The sequence below is a fragment of the Pseudochaenichthys georgianus genome, chromosome 6, assembly GCF_902827115.2.
Source record: "Pseudochaenichthys georgianus chromosome 6, fPseGeo1.2, whole genome shotgun sequence".
Taxonomy (NCBI): Eukaryota; Metazoa; Chordata; class Actinopteri; order Perciformes; family Channichthyidae; genus Pseudochaenichthys; species Pseudochaenichthys georgianus.
The window spans coordinates 16,742,914-16,766,175 of NC_047508.1; the positions used below are offsets into that span (position 1 = coordinate 16,742,914).

Consider the following 23,262-nt stretch of genomic DNA (forward strand, 5'->3'; position numbering starts at 1 on the left):
TATCCGTGGGGGGGGGCTTCCTCTCCTGACCGCCTGTGTAGCTTAAGCCTGTGTCCGTGGCCTTTGTCTGTGTTGGCGCATGTGTTGTTGTTTTTTAAACGGATATATAAACCAAGAGCCAACAATGGTAAAGACATTAAGGGCTTTACATGATGTTGAACCATAAAGTTCCATGATAGGAAGTAGTATAACATAGGAACACATAATGATGTCAATGGCACCAAAAAATACACCATAATACTGCAATTTATAACTTATCAATCAATTATCTTATCTATCGACTTAATAGAGTGGTGCAGTAATGAGTCCTAAAACCCGGTACACTCAGTAAATACTCCACTAGTGATTGTCTGAAGTTTCTATGTGAAATAACTGGAGGTTACTAACGAGTGACTAAATGAGACTACTAAACGTCATCACGCTGACACGAGTCCGCCTTTGGCTTAGCTATTCGACTGTGATGTAGTTTGTTTATCGCATTAATTCCAGCCTATTGCATTTACGCTTCAAAAATCATAAAGTGGTGTTACTGTTAATATGTGGAGATTATTTTGCTGAACAACACGTTTGTTGGCCACAAACCTTATTTTCTGCAATATACTGAAATCCAAAGAGCGATCCATTCAAATGCTAACTTCTGGTTCGGCCACATTTCTTATATAAATCTAATGAAGGATTTTAACTAATTTAAATTATCCTATAGGTAAAAAATACGTGTAGGCTATAGGCAAACCATTTAGTAGACAGATATTTGAGACAAAAGCTAAAATGATCATGTGATGATGGTTATAGGGCTGAACGATTAATCGATTTTAAATCGAAATCGCGCTTTTAAATGATGCGATTATCAAATCGCAAAGCCTTCTTTTTACATTTGTTTCTTTTTACAATTTGTTTCCCTTTTTTTCTTGTGTGTCAGTCATCCACACCAATCAGAAGTGCTGTGCTCCACATGTACCATCCATTGTTAATCAATCAGACGTGGCCCATGATAGAAGGTGACAGACAGATTGATCCAATCACCTGCCAAGTGCTTTTAAAAGTGCCTGCCCTTTCCAAATGGCTTCCAATGGAGCTTTCCTAGATGGTTTGGTGAACCATCTGAGTCAGGTTAGTAATGCTCCATCACATGTTCTACATCTATTACAGGGTGAATCTTAAACTGAAGCTTGACTTTAAAGCAACCCAACGGAAGTTTCATGTAAGTTTAGTTCTTTCTTTCACTAGAGACGGGAGTACGTTGATACGACCTTCCTAGCCGGAGTTATGGCCACATTTTACAATAAACTTACGTTGGGTCGCTTAAAAACAAATATCGCAATTCAAATCGCAATATTTGTCAGAAAAATCGCAATTACATTTTTCCCCAAAATCGTGCAGCCCTAGATGGTTATATTCTGGGAACCATACATTTCTTACAACATTTTGATGTAATCCATCCTTTAGTTGAGATATTTCATTCTGGACCATCACTGCCATCCATGGAGAAAATGTAAATGGTGTACAAGTTATCATTTGATATAATACACAAGTATAAAATGAACAGTTAACATCTTAAAATGAGCATCCACATGTTCGCCTACTGTGTTTGTAGAAGCATTTTTGTTTAGTCTTCTGTATTGTAGTCACTTTTTTAGAGTCAGTGTTTTGGCAAGACTCAAAAATAATGAAAAGAGAATAATGGGTCGATTCAACAGCATAATGAGAGGGTTGAAATATGATAATATTTGCACATGCGTATAGGGAAAGCATGTGTTGCACTTATTCTGTCTTAAGTTTTTATGACAAATCGTGAAACTTGTGGCGAACCTTTGCTCACTGTCTAATGGTTTATTTGTATTTTCAGTTTAAGAATGTGGCCCCGGGAGGCTTCACATTTTTCTTCGTTACTTTCATATTTATACAAATATTGGGCAACGGTGCAGCTCTAATTGCAACCCCAGATTTTAAACTTTTATGTCATATGTTATCATTTAGATTTCTATATGTAAGGATTAAAGGCTTTATTGAAGCAAAAGAAGAAAGTGAGAACCTGGTTGTAATGAATGACATTTGTGTCTCGTTTAAAAAAAAACAAACACACATTTGTGTAAATAATGGCCTATGTCCATACCCATGAATCATTTAAGTGAAAACCAGTGTAGGTTATATTTTGAGTGTCACAGCTGAGCCCAGGGCTGCAGTGTAGAGTTTCCTTTTAAAACGAATGAGTCACATTACTATAGCCATATATTATATTTGATGGAACGGTGTAGATTTTATTTGTCATTAGTTGCTTTAAATTTAGAAGGGATTTCTGTTTCATTTGACTGTCCATATCCTGAATTTAACTCATGTAGCCTGTTAAAAAAACTCTTTAATATCTACGATTGTAGCCGGTCCAGGAATGGGGGGGATCTCATTATCCTGCTCCAGACCATTTTTACCATTTTATGTAAAGGATGGCTCCAGTAACTATAAACAGGACTTTGATCCTATATCTGAGCAATACTGTATTTATAAGGTCTCAGCTTTTAGCACTTTTTTCAGAGTGACTAGTACACTGTATAACATGTAACTAGAAGTAATGTCAGGCTCTGGGAAAAGGGACAAAGAGGACAAATAGTCTCTGCTGTTAAGGATACTGATGATTTTGGCATTCAGAATATATAAGATTAGATCAAATTCTGTTGCTTTTGGAGATTTCTCCAGAATTTGCCATCACAAGCGCACAAGAGGAAACACACATGCAAAATAATACAAAATAGTGTCTGCAGTTAAACATGTCCACCAGCCTCCACCGCATTGCACTAGCCAATAATTACTTCACTCCTAAAACAACCATTTATTTAATTATTATTCACACTTTGTTACCTTCACTTTTTAAACAAAGAATTCATTTTGTATGCATGCCTTCACAGTGAACAATGAGGCAAAACTTTATATAAAAAATATCTTCTAACAAACTCTCCCACAACCCGTGGATAATAATCCAGTTATTATTTATCGGTTTATTGAATTTTGTATTCAGTTTGTTTGCCTGTGACATTTAACATTGTACCCTCAATTATCAAATAGAAGGAATATGATGGTAACCTATAATAATTTCCTATCTACTATAAACAAATACAAATAGGGACTTTGTTCTGTCCTAAGACTCAGAAGTGTTCAGGAATAGGGACATACTGTTAAAACTGGATTTCATCGATTTCTTAAAAATGTTTGTTTTGTGACCACTCTCTCACCGCTTGAATGTAAGGTTATTTATGGAAAGAATACACTATAATGTGACAAACGGGCATCAAACATACTGTATCTGTTCATATGTGCTACTCTTTTATTCTGTTTCAAGGCAATGCTCTCCTGTATACAACACACTGTTTGGTAATAGGAATTTGAGACTGGCTTCTCACAACAGGAACTCCTTTTTTATGTTGAATTGACATTTGTGTAGACGGCCTTGCATGTGTAAATATGAACTTTAAGGACTTATTCTGATACAGTATAAAAAGCAATGCCATATTTTGCAGATCTTTCTCAGGGCTGTGGGAAAGTCTACTTGAGCGGTTGCTTGTTCCCCGATACTCTGCTCCAGTTCAAACCGGAGAGACGTGATGTAAGGAATACATATTTATTGTTTACACGTCATATGAATGAAATGATTGCCATGATAATACAAAAGGAGAATGGAATGGTGTTTGGCGATTAGGCCCCGGTTTGCAGGATAATCATTCAGGAGGGAAAGAACCGCTCCGATGAAATCCCCAAAACCAGTGAAGTATGAAATACTGAGATTAACTGAGTTTCTTACCTTGTAGGGTGACTGTGGTGATCTGGGGATGAAATAATAGATTAACATATGTATGCGGCAGTAGGCCGGACCACCGTCCTAGTTGTTGTAGGGATGAGGTAGAGAGACCTTGATTAGCAGCAGAGGTATCCTGAAGGAATGTCCCGGGTATGATATAGGTGATAGGCTGGATTTAATGAGAACTTGCTTGAGGTAGAAATTGACGGGGGCCATGACCCTGCGAACCACTCTCCCTGGAAGAAACCCCCAAAACTCACGGATGGGGCGGCATCCGTGAAGAACCTCATTGAGTCAGAGGAACGCACGAGGTCATCGTAAAAGAAAGTAACTCCGTTCCAGTGGGCGAGCAGGAGGGACCAGAAACGTAGGTCTGAGCGGCAGCCTTCGTCTAAGAAAACGCAGTCATGGAGGTTGTCGACCGCTGATGCTGCGTCCAGGAGGCGGGAGATGAACGAGCGCCCCTGGGGGATGACGTGCATGGCGAAGTTAAGGTGTCCGAGAAGGGAGAGCAACTGTTGTTTTGTGATATCTTGTTGCTCGCAGTATGACTTGGTGATGTCCCGGATGCGCTGCAATTTGTCGGAGGGGAGAGACGCCTTCATGTCTATGGAGTCGAGGATGATGCCTAAGAACTCTAAGCGTGTGTCGGGACCTAACGTTTTCTCTTTGGAGAGAGGGACACCTAACTCCTGAAAGCAATGTTTCAGTTTGGCCAGTGAGATCCCTGAGCTGTCCTGTGGCGGGTCTATGGGGAGGAGTCGTCCAGTAGGTGAAGGACGGAGGGGATTCTAACGATGTTCAGCAGGATCCAGCAGAGCGCTTCCGAGACGGAATTGAAGATGCAGGGGCTGCTTCTGCACCCGGAGGTCAGGCGAACGGCGAAAATAGAGTTTGGACTCCCACTTAATACCGAACAAATTCCACTGAGACGGATGAATGGGGATGATTTGAAGGCATCGGTAATGTCCGCTTTGGAGAGCCGAGCTCCGTGCCCTGTGAACTTGATCATCTTTATTGCATTATCCACTGAGGCATGGTGAAGGGAGAACTGATCTGGAGGGATGATGCTATTGACGCTGCAGAATGGGCCCTAGCGGGGAGCGGACAGATCGAAAATCAGCCTTTTATTTACGTGTGGCTATTCCGCTTGGATTTGAACGGAACTCTGAGAAGGGGGAGGAGCTAAAAGGGCCGATTATATATCCTGTGAGAAGTTCTTTGTCGATGAGCTGGGAAACTATGTTAGGTTCTTTAGCGGCTGACTGTAAGTTTCTTGCTACGAAAGTCACTGTGGGAGATGGGAGGACTCCTACCCTGAAGCCATGGGAGAGCCCTGACAGGAGATAGTCAACAAACACGGAATCTGGGTGAGTAGATAGCGCAGCTGCTAGCTGCGGGATGATAATGGGAGTGGAGGGGTGATATTCCAAAATGTTTTTTTTTTTTTTCCACGAGGTTTCTGGCGCAGAGCTACTGTGACGGCCCGTCCACACGGTGGCGTGCGTTAAAGCTTCCAACGCTTCTGCCCATTCACTTTGAATGGGGTGACGTCACTTTTAGCAGAACTGTATTTTGGGAAGCGACGTGGAGCGTTGCTGGCGTTGCTCGCTTCAAAAGTTAACATTGCTATTGCTTTTTATGTCGGGTGCAAGAGATTCATGTGATTGGTTGTTGGTCGCGTTGCTCGCAACAAATAATAATCCCCAAGCTTCAGACACGCCGACCGCCAACGTCAACGCACGCTGCTGTGCGGACCAGTAGCGTAGGCAGAAATATATATTTTAGGGTGGGCCTGTAAAAATATAGGGTGGGCCAGATTTTTCTTCTGCGCATCAGAAGCTAACAACGGTGTTTTAATGGCTTATCAAGAGCACAAACACAACATCTTGGTGTCATTCTGGACAGCTCTCTCATCTGCACCCCACATAAAAAACTCACCCGGACTGCATTCTTTGTACTGTCTTAAAACCTTTCCTTGGAATATGTTATGAATTGTAAGGTGTCCTTGGGTGCTTTGAAAGGCGCCCCTAAATAGAATGAATTATCATTATTATTTATTATCTGAAACGATGTAATAACTTTTAAAACTGTTTCCAGTCACTTGCCCCATGCATTCAGCAGCAGCAGCAGTCCGTTCAGTTTGATTTGATCCCGTTATAATGTCATCATTTCGACAATAAATAAATGCTACATAAACGTTATCTTCCACGTTTTAGCTAACCATCTCCGTTTCTACCTTTCAATATATTTTGAAAGAGAACTATCTCTCTCTCATCTGCGTGCGGGGGCGGGGCCTCACAGACACGCTGCATCTCTCGCTCACAGACACGCTGCAGCGCTGTGCAGTGTGCACACGGTTCTGCTGGTAATGAATTGAAATGACATTTTGTGAGGAAACTTTTCCACCAATAATTCCAATAAGTATTCACTTCAGGTTTACGAAAGTAACTGTACTCAGATTATTTGTTTTTCAAATGTAACGCCAGCTGAATATACTTTTTTTGTATTCTGATTACGTAACGCCATTACATGTATTACGTTACAACCCAACCCTGTGTAAGGGTGAGTGCAAACATTTTCGTTAAACCTAGTACCTGAGTGCAACGGAAGTTGAAGCTCCAGTGACTGAGTCTTCCAGGGCCTGGAGGCGAGCATCGATAGCTATCATGGAGCTAGCCAGGGGTTGCAGGGAGCCGGCCACGCTACTCTCCATAAGGGGTGTGTTAGTGACACTCCCGGACTGGCGAGCCTGGGAAGGGGTGGATTTTGGAGGTGGACGGGATCCTGGAGGGCTCGACTTCCTGCCCTTTTTTACCTCCGCGGCTGCGGCCGCGTCCTCGCCCTGCTCTCTGGGGAACTGACTGGAGCTGCTGCCCCGGACTGGGGAGCTACGCTGGAGACCTGGTCCGAGAGCTCTCGGAGTTGAGAGAGAGTGAGGCCTGGGGCTGTGGGAATGCCCTGCTGCAGGAGAGGGGCGATGAGGAAGTCTGCCTAAGCCGCTGTGGGGAGCCGAACCGGGATCGGAGACTTCCAGAGAAGGTTCGTGTTCCGAATTGTCCGAGTTGGATTGGATTGGAGCTAATTGTTTCTTACGGTTTTTCTCATGAGGAGGAGTATTGTAGTACTACCACGGCGTGTATTCACCTGAAATGACAACTGACAGGGAGGAAGAGCAGGTATTTAAGGAATTTAGCCTGTGCAGCGATTGGCTGCTGAGGGATGACGCCAGGGGCGGACTGGCCATCGGGACGTTCGGGACGAATCCCGATGGGCCGGTACTGAAGTGGGCCGGTCGGACGATGTGGGCCGGCCGGTAACCGGCAGGGCTCGACATTAAATGGCCCGCTGGCCCGGAAGCACTATTTAGACACCCCGGGCCAGCATAACGTACTTTCCACTTGCCCGCTCGGGCCACTAAAAATATTGCTTTAAAAAAATGGTCCTGTGGTATTGGTATTTTGACTAGCAATTTAGTTAAATAGTTTCGTTTATCAACGCTACAACATAGCGTTCCGTGAGTCGGTTGTCGTTGTTGTTGGGTGAAAAGCAAACAGCTGTTTGCTGCGGAGCGCAGCGCGAGCAGGCTCCCGTGAGCGGGAGCGCGCTCCTTCACTACAGACTATCGCGCCACCTAACCATTCGCCAAATGTTTTTAATACCAGCGGTAACCGGCCAAGCGCCGGGCAAAAAACAATCTTCAAATAAAAGAAAGTCACCGGAGGAGTTAAAGGAGAGTTACAGGGAGTATGAGAAGAAGAGGGAGAGAAAGTTTCAGCCAGCTTGATCAATGGAGTTGGCTGCAGTGACGCGTCCTAAAACCCTTTTATAATCTATCGATTAGATTTATGATTCGAAAATTATAAAAGTAGGGTAGACATGTGGAGATTATCCGGCTGAACAAAACGTGCATTTATCAAACAGGTTTGTTTCCCACAGACCTTATTTCCAGCTATTTTCCAAAACCCTTGTCGAGGGAACCAGCAGCTTACTTCCTGGTTTTAGGACGCGTCACTGGCTGCACCTCTCAATATGATGCCAATATAAACAAGGTCTTCTGTCGGCTCTGTACATCAATGCCGACCTATGCTGACAAGTAAGTGAAGAGTAGACAATATAAAAGGTATTGGCAAAATGTCCCAGCAGTTTAGGATAATGAAGGTTCTAATCAAATCTATTACATAGCCATTACATGTCTAACTCCTAATGACAGGAAGGCAGAAAGTGCATTATACAAATAATAATAATAGCAGACATTTTTTAACAATGACCACAATATCATTATTTTAATAAACCAAATATGAACAATTGAGGAAAATGAGGAAGAACTGGTGATTAAAATATTGTAGTACAAGTAGTAATGTAGTTAGTGCATACATTACTATTGCAACAAATGTGTTAATTTTCTTCATTATTAGTCGATTTCTTTTTTTTGGACGACTGCTCCGGGCCCGGTAGACATTATTTACCCTTAATGTCTACCGCTAGTAAATTGTCTACCCCCCCACCCGGTCGACAATTTACTTGCGGTACCGCGGTGGGCCGGTCGAGAGTCCCGGGCTGATTTGTAGTCCCAGTCCGCCCCTGGGTGACGCCCTCGTATTTAATGAGGGGGGAAGGGAACAATAGAGTGACGTGTAAGTGACTCGTGTTATGTCTTCCTTATTGAACTTGCGCTAAAGCTTTCATTAGTCTGATGAATAGCAATGTGGCTGTTTTGCATCATAATGTGTGGGACACAAAATAACAGACATTTACTACTAACTAGTTTTCTGTCCTATGAGATTTGTGTAAGAAAGGTTTACATACTGTCAATTAAAACGACAAAATAACAACTTGAACATTCCCCCTCAAATGAAAGGCTGCAGAGGCAAGACCTACATTTTCGGCCCCCCATGAACAGCCAATGACATTTCTTTAAAGATAGTAATCCCTGACGTCAAAATGACTGCCAAACATTTTTTCGGTACCTTCCCTCCCACTTAAGTCAAGTCACTCTGGTTAGTCACCAAAGGCGATTAAGGTGCCAGTTTTCTGCAATGAACAATGTACCATTCCAAAATAAATAGTACCACTTTTATATTCATAATGCCAAGAACTATTACCAACAACATTATATTTTTCTTTCTCATGGCTGGTGTGTGGAACATTTTGTCTCCCCCTCTGACAGTGAGAGTAATAACCATCTGGGAGAGACAATAGTAACAAACCAGCAGTCAGTATTAAAGTGGAATCTAGGAAAGGAAAAAGACAATATGACTTGCAGCTATCCTGGGGTGCGAGTGTGTTGGCAAGTTTCTGTAATCAGGTAAAAGTAATTTAAAATCTGAGGGGAAGGCAAGCAGTGATTGCTGCCATGTTGGCAGTACAATGAGCAACACGTATAAGTGTATCCTTTGGAGGACGGTGATAAAATGCTCTTATAAAATCATCTATTTTTGAATTTGCAATTAGAATTGATTTCACCTCTGGGTTAGGTTAGGTCTAGTTATCCAAAAACTCACAAAGCAACCACACATTTTAGGAAGACCTGATTTCCGCAACATCACGGTAAAGTCGCTAAAGAAGCAAGATACCACAATGTTATACAGCTAAAACATTTGAGCTTTTCTGGCAGCAAAATCATCATTGTGTGAACTTCTTTGGATGTCAAACTCAATTGGATTTCATTTGGAAAAGCATTTGTTTGCAACAGCCTACGTTTTGTTGTTGTTGTGAAAACAAGAAAGAAAATAAATCAATGGCACATTACCTACCCTGCCACCTCATTAGGGGGCTGCCACTGCTGTCCTTTCTTGTCTGCTTTCCTAAATGCCTGTTCAATAAAACCAATCCTCAAAAGAGTAATTTGTTACCCACTTAAAACCTGCTGTGATTAACTTTACACAAGGGAGCCTCATCGGCGAGGCAGAGCCAGCTCTCCTGCTGCCTTATACCAATGCTCTAATCAAAAGCACCTTTGCGAATATTTTCAGAACCCGCTGCTTCTTGAATCGGGTCCTCACCATGGCCATTGAACTCTTGATGCCCATTGGCCAGTATTTCTGTTTTGAAACCCTGCTCTTCCTTTCATTGGTGATGAATCACAGAGAAGAGGTCAACAATAAGTGAGGCATCACCATGTCTGGAACTCGATTGCAAGAATACTGCCCCTTCTTGCCCCACATGCGATGAATTGTTGAAAGTTGATGTCGGTTCTCTCCGGCATCCATCCATCAAGCAATGGTTGAGATGAGTTTGAAATGTTTTAGAGTTGGAATGATTCTCGAATGTGTCTTAATCAGAAACGTTTTCACAGTAGATTGTGAGTTACTTCAAATCAAATGTTGAAATCTGTACTACTTTATTAAAAAGTAGATGCCACAATTTCAAAAAAAGGCAATTATAGATAATGCATGCACACACTTCGGGTTTGCTAAGCCGCCTCAAAAAGCGCCAAGTATCACATAACGACTGAGGGGAATTTCTTCAGTAAATACTTGGTAAATTCAAGAGTGTGGTAAAAACATGTGTCACCGCCATCCCATGTATTAACCTGCCAACACACTGAGGAACACATTTCCCTGTACTGCCAAATGATATATTGTATAGGTCCCAGATGGACGTCAAATGTATTGGATGTAGTTATTTTAGAGCATCTGGAGCAACACATCACTGAGCACTGCATTTTCTCCAGCTACTCCATACCATCAGTGGAATATCCCTCTCATGGGTCATTTGCTTTTCAATTTAACTTTGATTTGTATTCACATCATGCTGTGGCCAGCTGAACATGTGTTGAAATCATATGTGCACCTTTTTTCCGGTTGACTGCCTCTGACAAGTTGTTGGAATGGTGCAATCATCCACTCATTGAGGCTCTTTGGATTTGATTTAGGACATTTTACTCTTTCTATGAGAATGTCTTTAGACATGGCATGTCTAAGTCATAGTAGGTCATAGGTCATAGTGGCATGGTTTTAGGAAATGATCTGTAAAGCTGCATGTTGGATTGCCTTGAAACTTGGTACAGGACACTCCCCAGAGGATAAATCCGACCCTCCTAGGTGATCCACTGACTTTTTGTCTTTTGCTAACATATGTTGACTTGAACTATCTTGACAATTATTAAATTGATGACCATGACATTTGGTACTTACAGTATATCCTTATTGCCTAGGTGATACATGTGTGTACTGTTGGTCCTCTGACTTTTCATCTATAGTAGCTTCACCATCTGGTAAGATTTCGATTTATCTAATACTTTGGTTTATAGACATATCCCAGAAAAACTAAAGGCAGCTTCAGCTGAATTTTATGTTTTTTTGCTAACATGTTTAACGCAGATGGTGAATGTAGTAAACATTTTACCTGATGAAACTGTGCATGTTAGTATAATTACCGTGAGCATTGTCGACAATAGCATTGAGCTCAAAGTTGACATCTTCACAAGTCCAAAAATGTGTACCTAAACTGGAGAAGACCCAAAATGTACCTCACAGCACACGTGTATTAGTAGAAAGCTGGGACCCTATTCGAGGCAAATATGTAAATTCTACAAACCAAACCCAGCTGGCCCTGATAGTTTCAGACCTTTTTATACGTAGTCAATTTGAAGCAGATTGATATTCACAAGGTAATGTTTACGATATATCAAAACAACACCATGTTACATCTTACCTTTGTCACCTTTTTAGTAGCAGCCTTATGCAAAATTACATTTGCTAAAATAAGTACAAAATAAAAACTTAAAGTAAATACATAAAAGGGAAATGTATAAAAGCTAAACAAAAATAAAGTCATTGTGTCCTTGGGCAAGACACTTCACCTGAACTTGCTCCTGTGGGTATTGTCCACAGTAGATGACCATTACATGTATGTATGATCTGTATGTGTAATGTGTATTTGTAAAGCGCTTTGAGAGTCATTGATAAAGCGCTATAATACATATACAGATTATTATTATTAATTAAAATAGATCAGAATCTGAATAACTAAGAAATTAGTGTGTGTGTGTGTGTGTGTGTGTGTGTGTGTGTGTGTGTGTGTGTGTGTGTGTGTGTGTGTGTGTGTGTGTGTGTGTGTGTGTGTGTGTGTGTGTGTGTGTGTGTGTGTGTGTGTGTGTGTGTGTGTGTGTGTGTGTGTGTGTGTGTGTGTGTGTGTGTGTGTGTGTGTGTGTGTGTGTGTGTGTGTGTGTGTGTGTGTGTGTGTGTGTGTGTGTGTGTGTGTGTGTGTGTGTGTGTGTGTGTGTGTGTGTGTGTGTGTGTGTGTGTGTGTGTGTGTGTGTGTGTGTGTGTGTGTGTGTGTGTGTGTGTGTGTGTGTGTGTGTGTGTGTGTGTGTCCTGCGGTATCTCGCCGTTAGACAGTGGGGGTGCAGCAGCCGGTCACTGAGCTTCTATATAGTGATCAGAACATGCAGATGTCCCAATTCGGGTCTACAGTTGGATCAGATGGACACTATTGCATCTGATCAAGGAAAAGCCTCACTGAGACACATGCATGGATTGTTTTTCTCTGACTGATGGATGTCCTTGTATGACCCTGAACAATAGATGATGGGTAATTTGTAGGACTAGTTCTTTAAAGGTTTCCATTTAAGAATAACAGATTGAGAACGGTCTTTATTTTTCATATATGTATTTATTGACAAAGAGACAAGAGAGTCTGAGACCAACAAACCGTGTAAGTAATGCAAATTGAGAGGTTGTGTTTATTTACCCAATAGAGGGCTGAAAGGAGATCCTTCCTGAGCTCACACGTCTTTTGCCCTCTAACCTCCGAGACAGGAGACACGGTTTGAAGTATGATGCTGCAAAGAGAGGGTGACAGTTTAGCCTTTTAATGTCAGCAAATAGGGGCTTGGTGTTGATGTTTGATTGATGTGATATGTTCATCTTGTCCTTACTTTGGACATGTTTTGGCATTAAAAAAAAAAAACTATTAGATAGTGAATACATTTCCCTAAGATTAGAATCAGTTTATATTAATCTTCGTCCTGTTATTTCAAGACAGTCACAATGGTTTTTCTAATTTCCTGCCGTTTTGTTTTTATTTACCCAAAAACAAAAGCAAAGTATATCATGTTTATATAAGAAGATTGGAGATGTCTTGCTGCATTCCACTAACTGCATAATGTGCCAAATAGCTTGGGGATTGTCTTGGTTGTGGCCTTCAAAATCTCAGGAAAATATCTAATAAAATTGCTAGAATATAGTTTTTGAAAACAGTTGGAGCCCTGTGACAGAAACTGGAATGTAAAAAGAAAAAGCTAATTCCAATGAATTGTAATACATCATTTTAAACCTCCTCCAACTAGCCACCAACCTGGCTAAACTGGCACATTTTTGTTCTACTAGAATAGATGAACTTTTTATCATTCAGAAATAAGTCTACACCCTCAGGTATGGACACCTACAATGTCCTTAGTGGTTTCTTGCTAAACTAAATAAGAACATGATTTGAGAAGCTGCAATAGTCACATATTTCTACAAATATATTGCAGCCTTTTCAATTGTTTACGGTTTTGTTGTTGATTTCTGTGTGTTCCAAATGTGAGAGTGGATATTTCAGGCTCTTTTATTCGTGGTAAATGCATTGGAATCTAAGAACGAGTGCTATTTTGAGAAGTGCCTGGGCTTTCGATTGAGGGCAACAAACCAGAGTATTGTGTTGAATACCGGCACTTTCTTCACATTGTTGGTTCAAAATGAGTTTCTTCAGCCAAGCATGCAAGGATAATGCATACAAAAATCAGATACACTACGGCAAATTGCACTTTTAATGCTGCCAGCCAGACAAGCTTTCACAGTGTTGTGTTTAGGGGAAAGGAAATTAAACCTTTTAAGATCTGCCTGAACCTTTTTTTCCTTTTTGCTAAGGGTATTTAAAACATCTTCAGGCTGTACTCAGTTACCCAGGATGTTTCTAAACGGTTGTCTCACTAAACAATTTAACTTGAAGAACAAAATAAGCTATTATTGAAAGCTGCACTTTGCAACTGTCGGCCACAACATGCTTCTTAGGACAGCTTCCTTAATCAGTTCCATAAAGCTCTAAGCGTTGTCTTATGTCATGGCAATTTTAATATGTAGGTTGAACACATTCTGTATGGATACATTATACATTCCTTTACATGATAAGAGGCCAGATGTATACATGCTTAGGGCGCTGGTGTGATATGTGATGCACACAGGAGGTTTCTTGTTCTTCCAGTCCTGGCCCACCAACTAACTGCTTGGCATTTGTTGAAAAGGCACAGTCTGCTTGACCCGTGAACCTTTTCCCTCCTTCTCTCTTTGCCTTCTCTGAAACACCACTGCAGGCGCCAACAGGGAACCTCTCTGCCCCGCTGCTGAGCCTGCTTGACACATGCATTCACGCACTTTGAGAGATCCCATTTAACATGCAAATCAAATGTACCCGTTCCACTCACTCAGAAAGCAGGTTTCAGGTTCACGATTGGGGCTACAAATGGGACACAAACAAACAGTTTGAATTTACATCGAAACCCTTGCCACATAAGCTCCACATTATTATTTTTGGAGGGAGGGAAGATAAAGTAGTAGCAGGTCAAACAAGGGGTTTCTGCCTCGACTGTGTGAAAGTTCTGGACGGAGCTTTTCCACAGACCTATTACGAGTATTATTTCTAAACTGTGGCAGGGTTGATGTTTCTGAATGACCACACTGACTAGACTCACTGACCGGGGGATTTAGCTGTGGGAGGGCTTTTGGTCAGAGTTTAGACCAAAACAAGCCAGTTTGGATGAGGTCTTGTACTGTAAGTGAATGAAGCAAATAGAGGAAAAGTGAGTACCTTTTTAAAATACCTGGGTACAATATTATATATTTGGTGGTGTTGCAAACTAGCGTGGGATCACAATAATTGTGGTCCAATATTGCAGTCAGCTAATCCCAGTTGTGATCTTTTTTTATTGTTCTTTAGTTTAGTCGCCTTCTCTCTGAAACCAAAACATCCTGGTAAATAAAATTGGTGAAAGCAATTAAAAAAGCAGTTTCATGTTAAAAATCAGTGTTGCTTTGAAGTTGCTCTTTTGAAAAGACCTCATGGAGGGGCTGCAAGCAAAGCTGCCAAGTTTGCTCAGCTTGTCTCTCTGATAACTTGAGTTCATCCCATAACTTAAGATCCAGATGTCCAATGACTACAATCCTTCGTCCAGTTGAAATATATATCAACTGGATCCTTGAAACTGGATTAAAAGTGTCACTTTTAAAATACTTTGATTAAAATGTTGATTTCTCTAGTTCTGAAAAAAACAAATGTAACCTACTATAGCTTTTAGACATTGTATTGCGAGATTAAAACATATTATATCTTTGAGTATACCATTAAGATGTATCAGTATAAATGAAATAATATAGCACTCTGAAGAATCCCGACTGACTTCTGCTCTCTGCTTTTGGGGTCTGCCCTTAAGCATGAAATTGGCATGCTGGCATGTCTAATTGTAAATCACAGATCTTTGATTTCCATTCTGACCATGAAGGCTGAGATGCGATAACAATTACAGGAGTGTGTGCAGTCATTTGTTTTTTTAACAACTCAACTGTCACACATTATAATCTCCTCTTTGATATTTCTCTCAATGACTCACGCTTTCCATACTAATCATATTCCGAGCACACGTTGATCATTCCCAAGTTCATACGAACAACTGTTTATTCCTGGTGCCAGCGGGCAGATCCAGCTCTGGCAAAGCATTTTGTGTGCTTTGATCGTAGCAATATTTCTCATGACCAATTCATTTATTATTCATATTAGCGAATGTATGATGTTTTTTTCTAACCTCTATTTCTAACTAAATGTTGATAACTCCTATAAACGGAAGGACATTACTGGTGTCATACATTATGCAGCGTTGTGCTGAATCACATCCAGGTTGTGCACAATAGTTCCTCTGTCAAACCCTGTTTCCAGTGCCGACTGAGGTTTATTCTGAGGATTGGGTTTGTGTTAGAGTCGGTCTGCTTTTACCATCACAGCCCCAGTGTCAGCCTCACTAAAGCATGTGGTTGACGCGTAATACTTAGACATAGTCTTTTAAGTGTGAGCCTTTTCAACAACTTCCCCATCCCTAGAGCGTCATCAATGCACCGTGGTAATCCCTTAAGGGAGATCTTAACTAAAGACTTGGCTGCTCCTGACTCTGTTGACTGTTTGGTTTCTGTTAATATCCTGCATAGCCAATAGCAGTTCTCATCGCTGTGTGCATACATGTTCCTATTTAATGCCCACGCTGTTTCATATGCTCAATGCATTCATAGTTATGTGATGTGTCGGTCTTTCTATGGAATGACACTATGAAGACTTTAAAATCAGTTTAGAGGGCAAGCATGTACATGAGAATCCTAAATCAAAGGATGGATCAATCTTCGGAAATAAAAACGAGACATACTGTATTGGGATTTTTTTTAAAGCAATTCTGTGATGAACTTCGTTCAGTTTATGTATATCAGTCAGTAACTGCAGTTGCTTGTTGTTAACTGCTTTTTCAAAAATAACATTGTGGTGTTTTTATTTGTTCTATTCAGTTACCAAACATGTTCTTCTCATTAGAGCTCATTAGAGCATTTCTGTTTCAAACCTTGTAGTTACAACAACAAATAAATACTGGGAATCACCCAAGAAAGTGGAAATTAACCCAAAACCATCCTAAACTGGTTGAATATGAAATTCCAAAGCTTTCTGATTTCATAATGAAAAATTAAATGCAGACTAATCCAAATGTACAGTATAATTTGAATATGTTTGATAGGAGCTTTGATTTTATGATATTGTTGAGATTGTGCATTTAACAGCTGACCATTACGGCCTGTCCACACTACAGCTTCGACAGCTTCAAAAACGGTTTCCAACGTGTCTGCCCATTCACTTTGAATGGGGTGACGTCACGTTGCCTCGCTTTTCGCCGAACTGAATTGTGGGTAGCATAGCGGTCCGTCTCCGGCATCTCCGGCGTCTCCGGCGTCAGAAGTTGAACAATCAACTTCTGACGCCGGAGACGCCGGAGTAGCCAGCGCCAGCCAATCAAATCTCGTTTCTGAAAATCTGACAGCTCAAGCCCTAGCCAATCAAACCGCGTCTAATCTGGGAGAGATATGCCGCTGTTCATTTCTATATTTCAAAAAAAGATGTAGGAGAAACTAATTATCGCCGTAGCAAATCATCCGGTTTTGTATGACCAGACCCTCTTCACCTACCGGGATACAAACCAGAAGAACCAGTCATGGAGGGAGGTGGCAGAGACAGTGGGTGAAACTGGTAGGTTTTCGCCTGTTTTGGGAGTTTATATATATATATATATATATATATATATTGCTCGCATAAAATCCCTGGGGTTTTTTGCTTTGTATGTCGGGGGTGGGAGATTCATGTGATTGGTTGTTGGTCACGTTGCTCGAATAAAATCCCCAAGCTTCAGACACGCCCAACTCCAAACTTTTTTAAGCTGTAGTGTGGACGCTCCGTTATACTTATCAATAGCATTTAGGAGGTTTTGTGAAAATCTTCTTTCCATCCCACTTAATCTAATTGGCAACACTGAATAGATTATGATTATTTCACATGGTTATGAGGTTTTCCATTGCTAAGTATGGTATTTAAGTAGATTTTGAACATTTGCAATGAGAACTTTTCCATTACAAGTTTTGCTTTGCTACTAGATATGCCCCTTAAATTGTATCTTTGGCATCAGTCATCATTAGCCACAAGAATCTTTAATCATTGAGTGCGACAAATGTGGGCTACATTTCCAAGTATTTGAGTCATGAGGTCACTGAGTCATCAATATGTTGTTCATAAGAGTAAGGCAGCAGCTAATAAAAAGCACATCATTAACAAAGATTTTTACCAACATGGTCAGACATAAAAATATTCAACAACACACACAAAGTGTAAAGTGGTATTTCCCTGAATTCCGACAGAACTGGTTTTAATTTATTTACAAAATACGTATAGTCTCGCAAAAATGAAACCGATGTGTTGTTAAGATCAAAAAGAAATATGAGTTCCAAAATGGGTTTGGTCCTATTTGGGAAGTAGTGAGATGCACACGCACACGCACACGCACACACACATTTTAAGTCCCTGGCTCTTAGGGCGTCACGACTGGTGCGATCCCAGTTGTTTTATCGTTTTGAAGATTTCTTGTTTTCTGATTATTTGTAAATCACCATCTCTTACTATATTTGTCAATATGTGCAATCTACACTGAAAAATATTGGGTTAGGGTAATGTTGTGAATCGAGTGGGCAGGCGTATGTTATGGACGAACACAGGCCACTCGATTCACAACATTACCCTAACCCTACCCCTCACACCAGATACTGACTGGTTTTCGGACCCCCCAAGACCCCTCCAATAAAGCAAAGATGCACCTGTGAGGTGGGATGGATTATCTCGGCAAAGGAGAAGTGCTCACTATCACAGATTTTTTTCAGATTTGTGAACAATATTTGAGAGAAATGGTTATTTTGTGTATATAGAAAATGTTTTAGATCTTTGAGTTCATCTCATGAAAAATGGGAGCAAAAACAAAAGTGTTGTGATAATATTTTTGTTCAGTGTAGTTATAGGTCAGAACTACAAAACAATTATAAACAGTAAATTATTACAACACATATTGTCAGTCATGCCCAAATGTGTTTCTAAAGCAATGATTGTATGCTACAGCCAGTAAGCTCAGGAGTTGTGTTGATCAGTAACAGCCGTGTGAAAAAAGTCCTAGTTATTTGCTCCCTTGTTGTACAAACAAGCTCCTGAATGCTTCCACAGGCACATTAGCGTGTCACAGCCAGTAATATATTACACTACTTCGTTACTCTCTACATAAAGTAACTCGCTACTTTACTCGCTACTTTACTCGCTACTTTACTCGCAGGGCCGGCCCGCCCCTCCCTGCAGGCAGATCACGCAGACTGCTAAAGTTTCAAATGTTCTCTTTAGTTCAGTGTGATAAGATAGGAAAACATTCAGGATCTGGATCTATCTGACCATGGCTGTCCTCTGTCTCCTGCTATCTGTGTATTTTGCGCAGTCTATCTCTGCTCACGCTGTTGCGTGACACCGCAAAGACTTCAGCCGAGCACGTACGAACTGCGCATGCGTGAGTGGCAATAACTCTCCTTACCAGCAGGCGGCGGTAGTGTGTATTCGTCATTCGAAACAGGCAACAACCGGAAAACAGAGAAGAAGAACAGAATACGTGATATAAACGAACAACAAATAGCTGTGCGTTAGCTTCACCTTAGCATGTGTTCTTTGCAGGTGTTTGTTGAGGTTTGATTATGACTGATTTTAGTAAGTAACGAAGTAACGCGTGTCAGGGCAATGTTATTAACTGTAGTGTGATTACTGAATTATAAAAGTAGCGTGTTACACTACTCCTACCGACAAAAGTAATATTATTACAGTAACGCATTTGTACTTCGTACTTTGTTACTTTGTAACGCGTTACACCCAACTCTGGTCACAGCAGACCAATATCCTTTTGAGTGACACCCCATAATGACATAGGGTTTCCACAGAGAGAAGTTCAGCTGGACCAACCATATGCATATCAAACCCCTCTGAGACTGACAGGTCTGTTGTTTCTTCCAGAGGTCATGGGTAGCTTTGGGCATCTATTAGGTATTTCCTGTTCAACAACCTGACCTGCTGTAACCCCATCGTGTGATTGTTCTCCCTCCCCCACATACCGACGTCTGTTATAGAACAGCTAAGCATGTTAGTAAAGCTGCATGTGATCCTAAAGGCAATATGTTCCTTGATGCAAGTGCAGTCGCTAAAGTTAGCAATCATAGCACATGATAGCACACAGCATCATGATCAATTATTTATAGAGAAAGTTCCCAGTAATTGATGTAGGTTGTATAATGGTCTTGTAAGACTTAAAGCTGACAAATAATGTCCGTGATTGATCACCACCACATTCACGCTGATCATTCAAATGTGTGTGTGTGTGTGTGTGTGTGTGTGTGTGTGTGTTTGTCCAAGCCTCTCGTCTTTGTCTGTCATTAAAATGGAATGCCTCGTGGCTACTTGGAAAAAAAAAGCCCTAACTGCTACTTGATTGTAAATCAATAATCTGTTTTTCCCTTTATAGCTCTCCATCTTATACGGAGGCAAGCACACTCTTGATTTATATTATTGAAAATAATGCACTCTCAAAAGACACATTTGGTATTGTGGTCATTCTTTAACCATTTCAAGTGTTACATTTAAGGCTGTGATGCATTACGTCACTTCCCCTCATACAGTAGCTCTGTGGCTTTATGTGATGATCTGATCAGGATGCCTGCCTGGGAGAATATAAATAGAGTTTTATCTCGCCTGATTCAGTCTTCCTGTTTGGAACATGGACTACTACCCCAGGCTAAAGAGCTGTCTGGCTCAGTCTGGCCGCACTGCAGCACTTTCTCAGGGTAAAATGTGTGTTTTAACAACCTCAGACACACAGGTGGGCAGAGTACATGGGGAGAAACAGTATTACGAGCAGATTCTAACTTGGGGAAATAAATCCTGGCACATGTCTCCGTTACTGATCAGCGAGACCACAAGACAGCATTACACCATGACCAGATTTTACAATTGATGTACTTAAAAGGAAACCGAACTCATGGTTAAAAACGAATACCGCTTCATATACATAGTTTAACTGTAGCTATTTTATCATTATCAGTGATCAATACATAATGTAATGCCTGCAACCATCCATTACTTTCCTATCCACTTCATATTTTAAATGTTTTCAATATATAACATTTTAGACATTGTTTTAAATGCCCGTCTCAATTACAAAAAAGCTATGTTAATGTCATCAACCATGCTATCTTTTCCAACAAAAACTCCAAACCCAAGAATATTACATTTTCTATCAAGTGAGATGAATAAAAAGCAGCAAATTCTCCCGTTGGAGAAGTTGTGATAACATGTGATGTTCTTACATCTCTTTGTTGGTGTGTTCGGGAAGAAGCCTAAAAACGAGGCAGGCCCTTGGGATCTAGAGAATGGAATAAAGAGAGACAGTGCTAAGAATATACTGGAGGAGCTTCTCACGCTCCTGCCCTCATCATGAGGGGCTGAAAGATCAAGGGGATATCTCCAAAACCTGCCTACTGTACCCTTTTCTACTGAGAACTAACACATCCAGAGTGCTGTTACTCCTATTTTACTTTCAACTTTTAAAGCATCCCCGCATGTCAAACGCTAAAGTCAAATGATTCTCGACACTTTCAACATTAATAGTAAAGATGCAACTAAAAGTCAGGCATTGATATCCAGGTGTCTAGAGCTCTTCTGATATATAACTCGAGCCAGCTTTAGCATGATTTACAATGAACCTTGAGTTGAAATGTGCTGCAGACAAACTGTCAGGGACGTTCTTAACACATCAGACATTTCAATGTGAATGACATCAAAGGAACATTTTACGGTTCTCGGCCTCAGGGCAGGTTTTCATCTTTTCTGCTTGTCTATATCTGAAGTGTTTGACTTCAGAACTGTTTCCCTTTGACACCGCAATTCTCAAAATGTAATATTCAACAAGGATGACTTTTAGAAGAGAGAATAATAGCATGGTGCTGTGTGCTGATAAGTCAAGTTTTTATAATTCAGATCAATGTTTCCCGCGGCCCCTAATGAATCAGCTCACAGATTGTAAATGAGATGTTGTTCTCAGCGGTCTGCTACAGTAAGTACTGTCTCCAAAAACAAAAAAGCAATAGGATGTAATTTCCTCATTGTTCTTTGAGGAAAAGAAAACGCGCATGAAAGAGTGAACATGAAGAAGAGAAATGTCAGTTCCTGGCTTGTACGCCACAACACAACATTACAACTAATGATTTGTTGACTTTGTTTTTGGCCAAAATGAATGGAAATCCGACTAAACTAGAATGGTACTCGAAGAGAGAAGGCCCCGAGAAAGTAAATGCTGCATTCAAGTGCTCCTTGGATATTCCCATTTCCTAAATTGGGTGTTGTTCTTCCTTGTTTGGGGTGTTGGTGAGCTTTTTTGTGATGTCAAAATAACATGCACATAATAAAGAAGATGTGTTAGAATATTAGTGAAAGTGTTTGATGTGAATTCATGTAAATGTTTCCAATTATTCTGACACTACATGAGGGTAGCACAAATCCACACTTCTCAATGTTAACACAAGTGAAACATAATCCATCCATATGCTCTTTGATTTGGATTTTCTCCAGTCTTTTTTTTTTACTTCGCCCATGCTACACCAATCCACCAAGTTACCCCAGCTAAATGTGCTCCTTCTTACATTCTTTCACCTGCCTTTGCTCTTACATGTATATTTAGCTTACCTCCTTCATAATAAGCATCCTTCTTCTTCCCTTTAATCTATATTTGTACCTTCCATTATTCTTTCTAGTCATATAGCAGAGCTAGACGGCAAAATGTTAAGTGTCTATCCCACCCTGACTTTGTTGTGGCCTGCCTGACCAGCAATTCAATAATTACTGCAAGTGGAAAGCCGTCAGGTTGTAGACACGCTCTTCACCGTCAAAGGCCACTGCTTCAATGTTTGGACTAGCTTCGATCGTGTGGAAGAAAGTTCCACAAGAAAGCAGACTGTGTGGCTGTCTGGTGCAGAGCCTGTCACATCACACAGTGGCCGTGGTCTGTGGTTTACTGTGAGCTCATTGGATAGATTCTGGTCTCGTCTGCAACCTGTCAACCTGCATTTTCCACATATACTCATTCAGGAACACAGCATACTGCTATGCCCGTTATGGGTCACCTAATGTAGGAAACGCACTGTGATTTACTCATCTTAACGAAGTTGCCTGTGACTATAATTATCAGGCAGTCAGACTATTTGATGCTGTGGCAGTTATTTTCACATGTGTTAGAAATAGCTTCATTGGCATGCTTGTCAGGTGCTGTGGCATGGTCTATAATTTTCCTGACATTTTAGTGCTATTTCCATTATTTGTGGGAAGTACTGTAGTAATGGCCCTGCCTCATGAGGAAGAGGCTGTTAATGGTCATCTGTCTTTGTGTCCATCCATCCATCCATCTTCTCCCGCTTATCCGTGGTCGGGTTGCGGGGGTAGCAGTTCCAGCAGAGAGCCCCAAACTTTCTTTTCCCTGGCGACATCAACCAGCTCTGACTGGGGGATCCCAAGGCACTCCCAGGCCAGCGAAGAGATATAATCCCTCCACCTGGTCCTAGGTCTACCCCTTGGTCTCTTCCCAGCTGGACGTGCCTGGAACACCTCCCTAGGGAGGCGCCCAGGTGGCATCCTAACTAGGTGCCCGAACCACCTCAACTGGCTCCTTCGATGCGAAGGAGGAGCGGCTCAACTCCGAGTCCCTCCCTGATGACCGAACTTCTCACCTTATCCCTAAGGGAGACACCAGCCACCCTGCGGAGAAAACCCATCTCGGCCGCTTGTATCCGCGATCTCGTTCTTTCGGTCATGACCCATCCTTCATGACCATAGGTGAGGGTAGGAAC

General features: G+C 41.2%; 1 protein-coding gene across 1 annotated transcript in view; it reads left to right on the plus strand.

Annotated features, from left to right (window-relative positions):
* Window positions 1–23,262, plus strand: part of tspan9a (tetraspanin 9a) — a 251,899-nt gene that overhangs the window by 3,752 nt on the left and 224,885 nt on the right. The gene's annotated exons all lie outside the window — the stretch shown is intronic.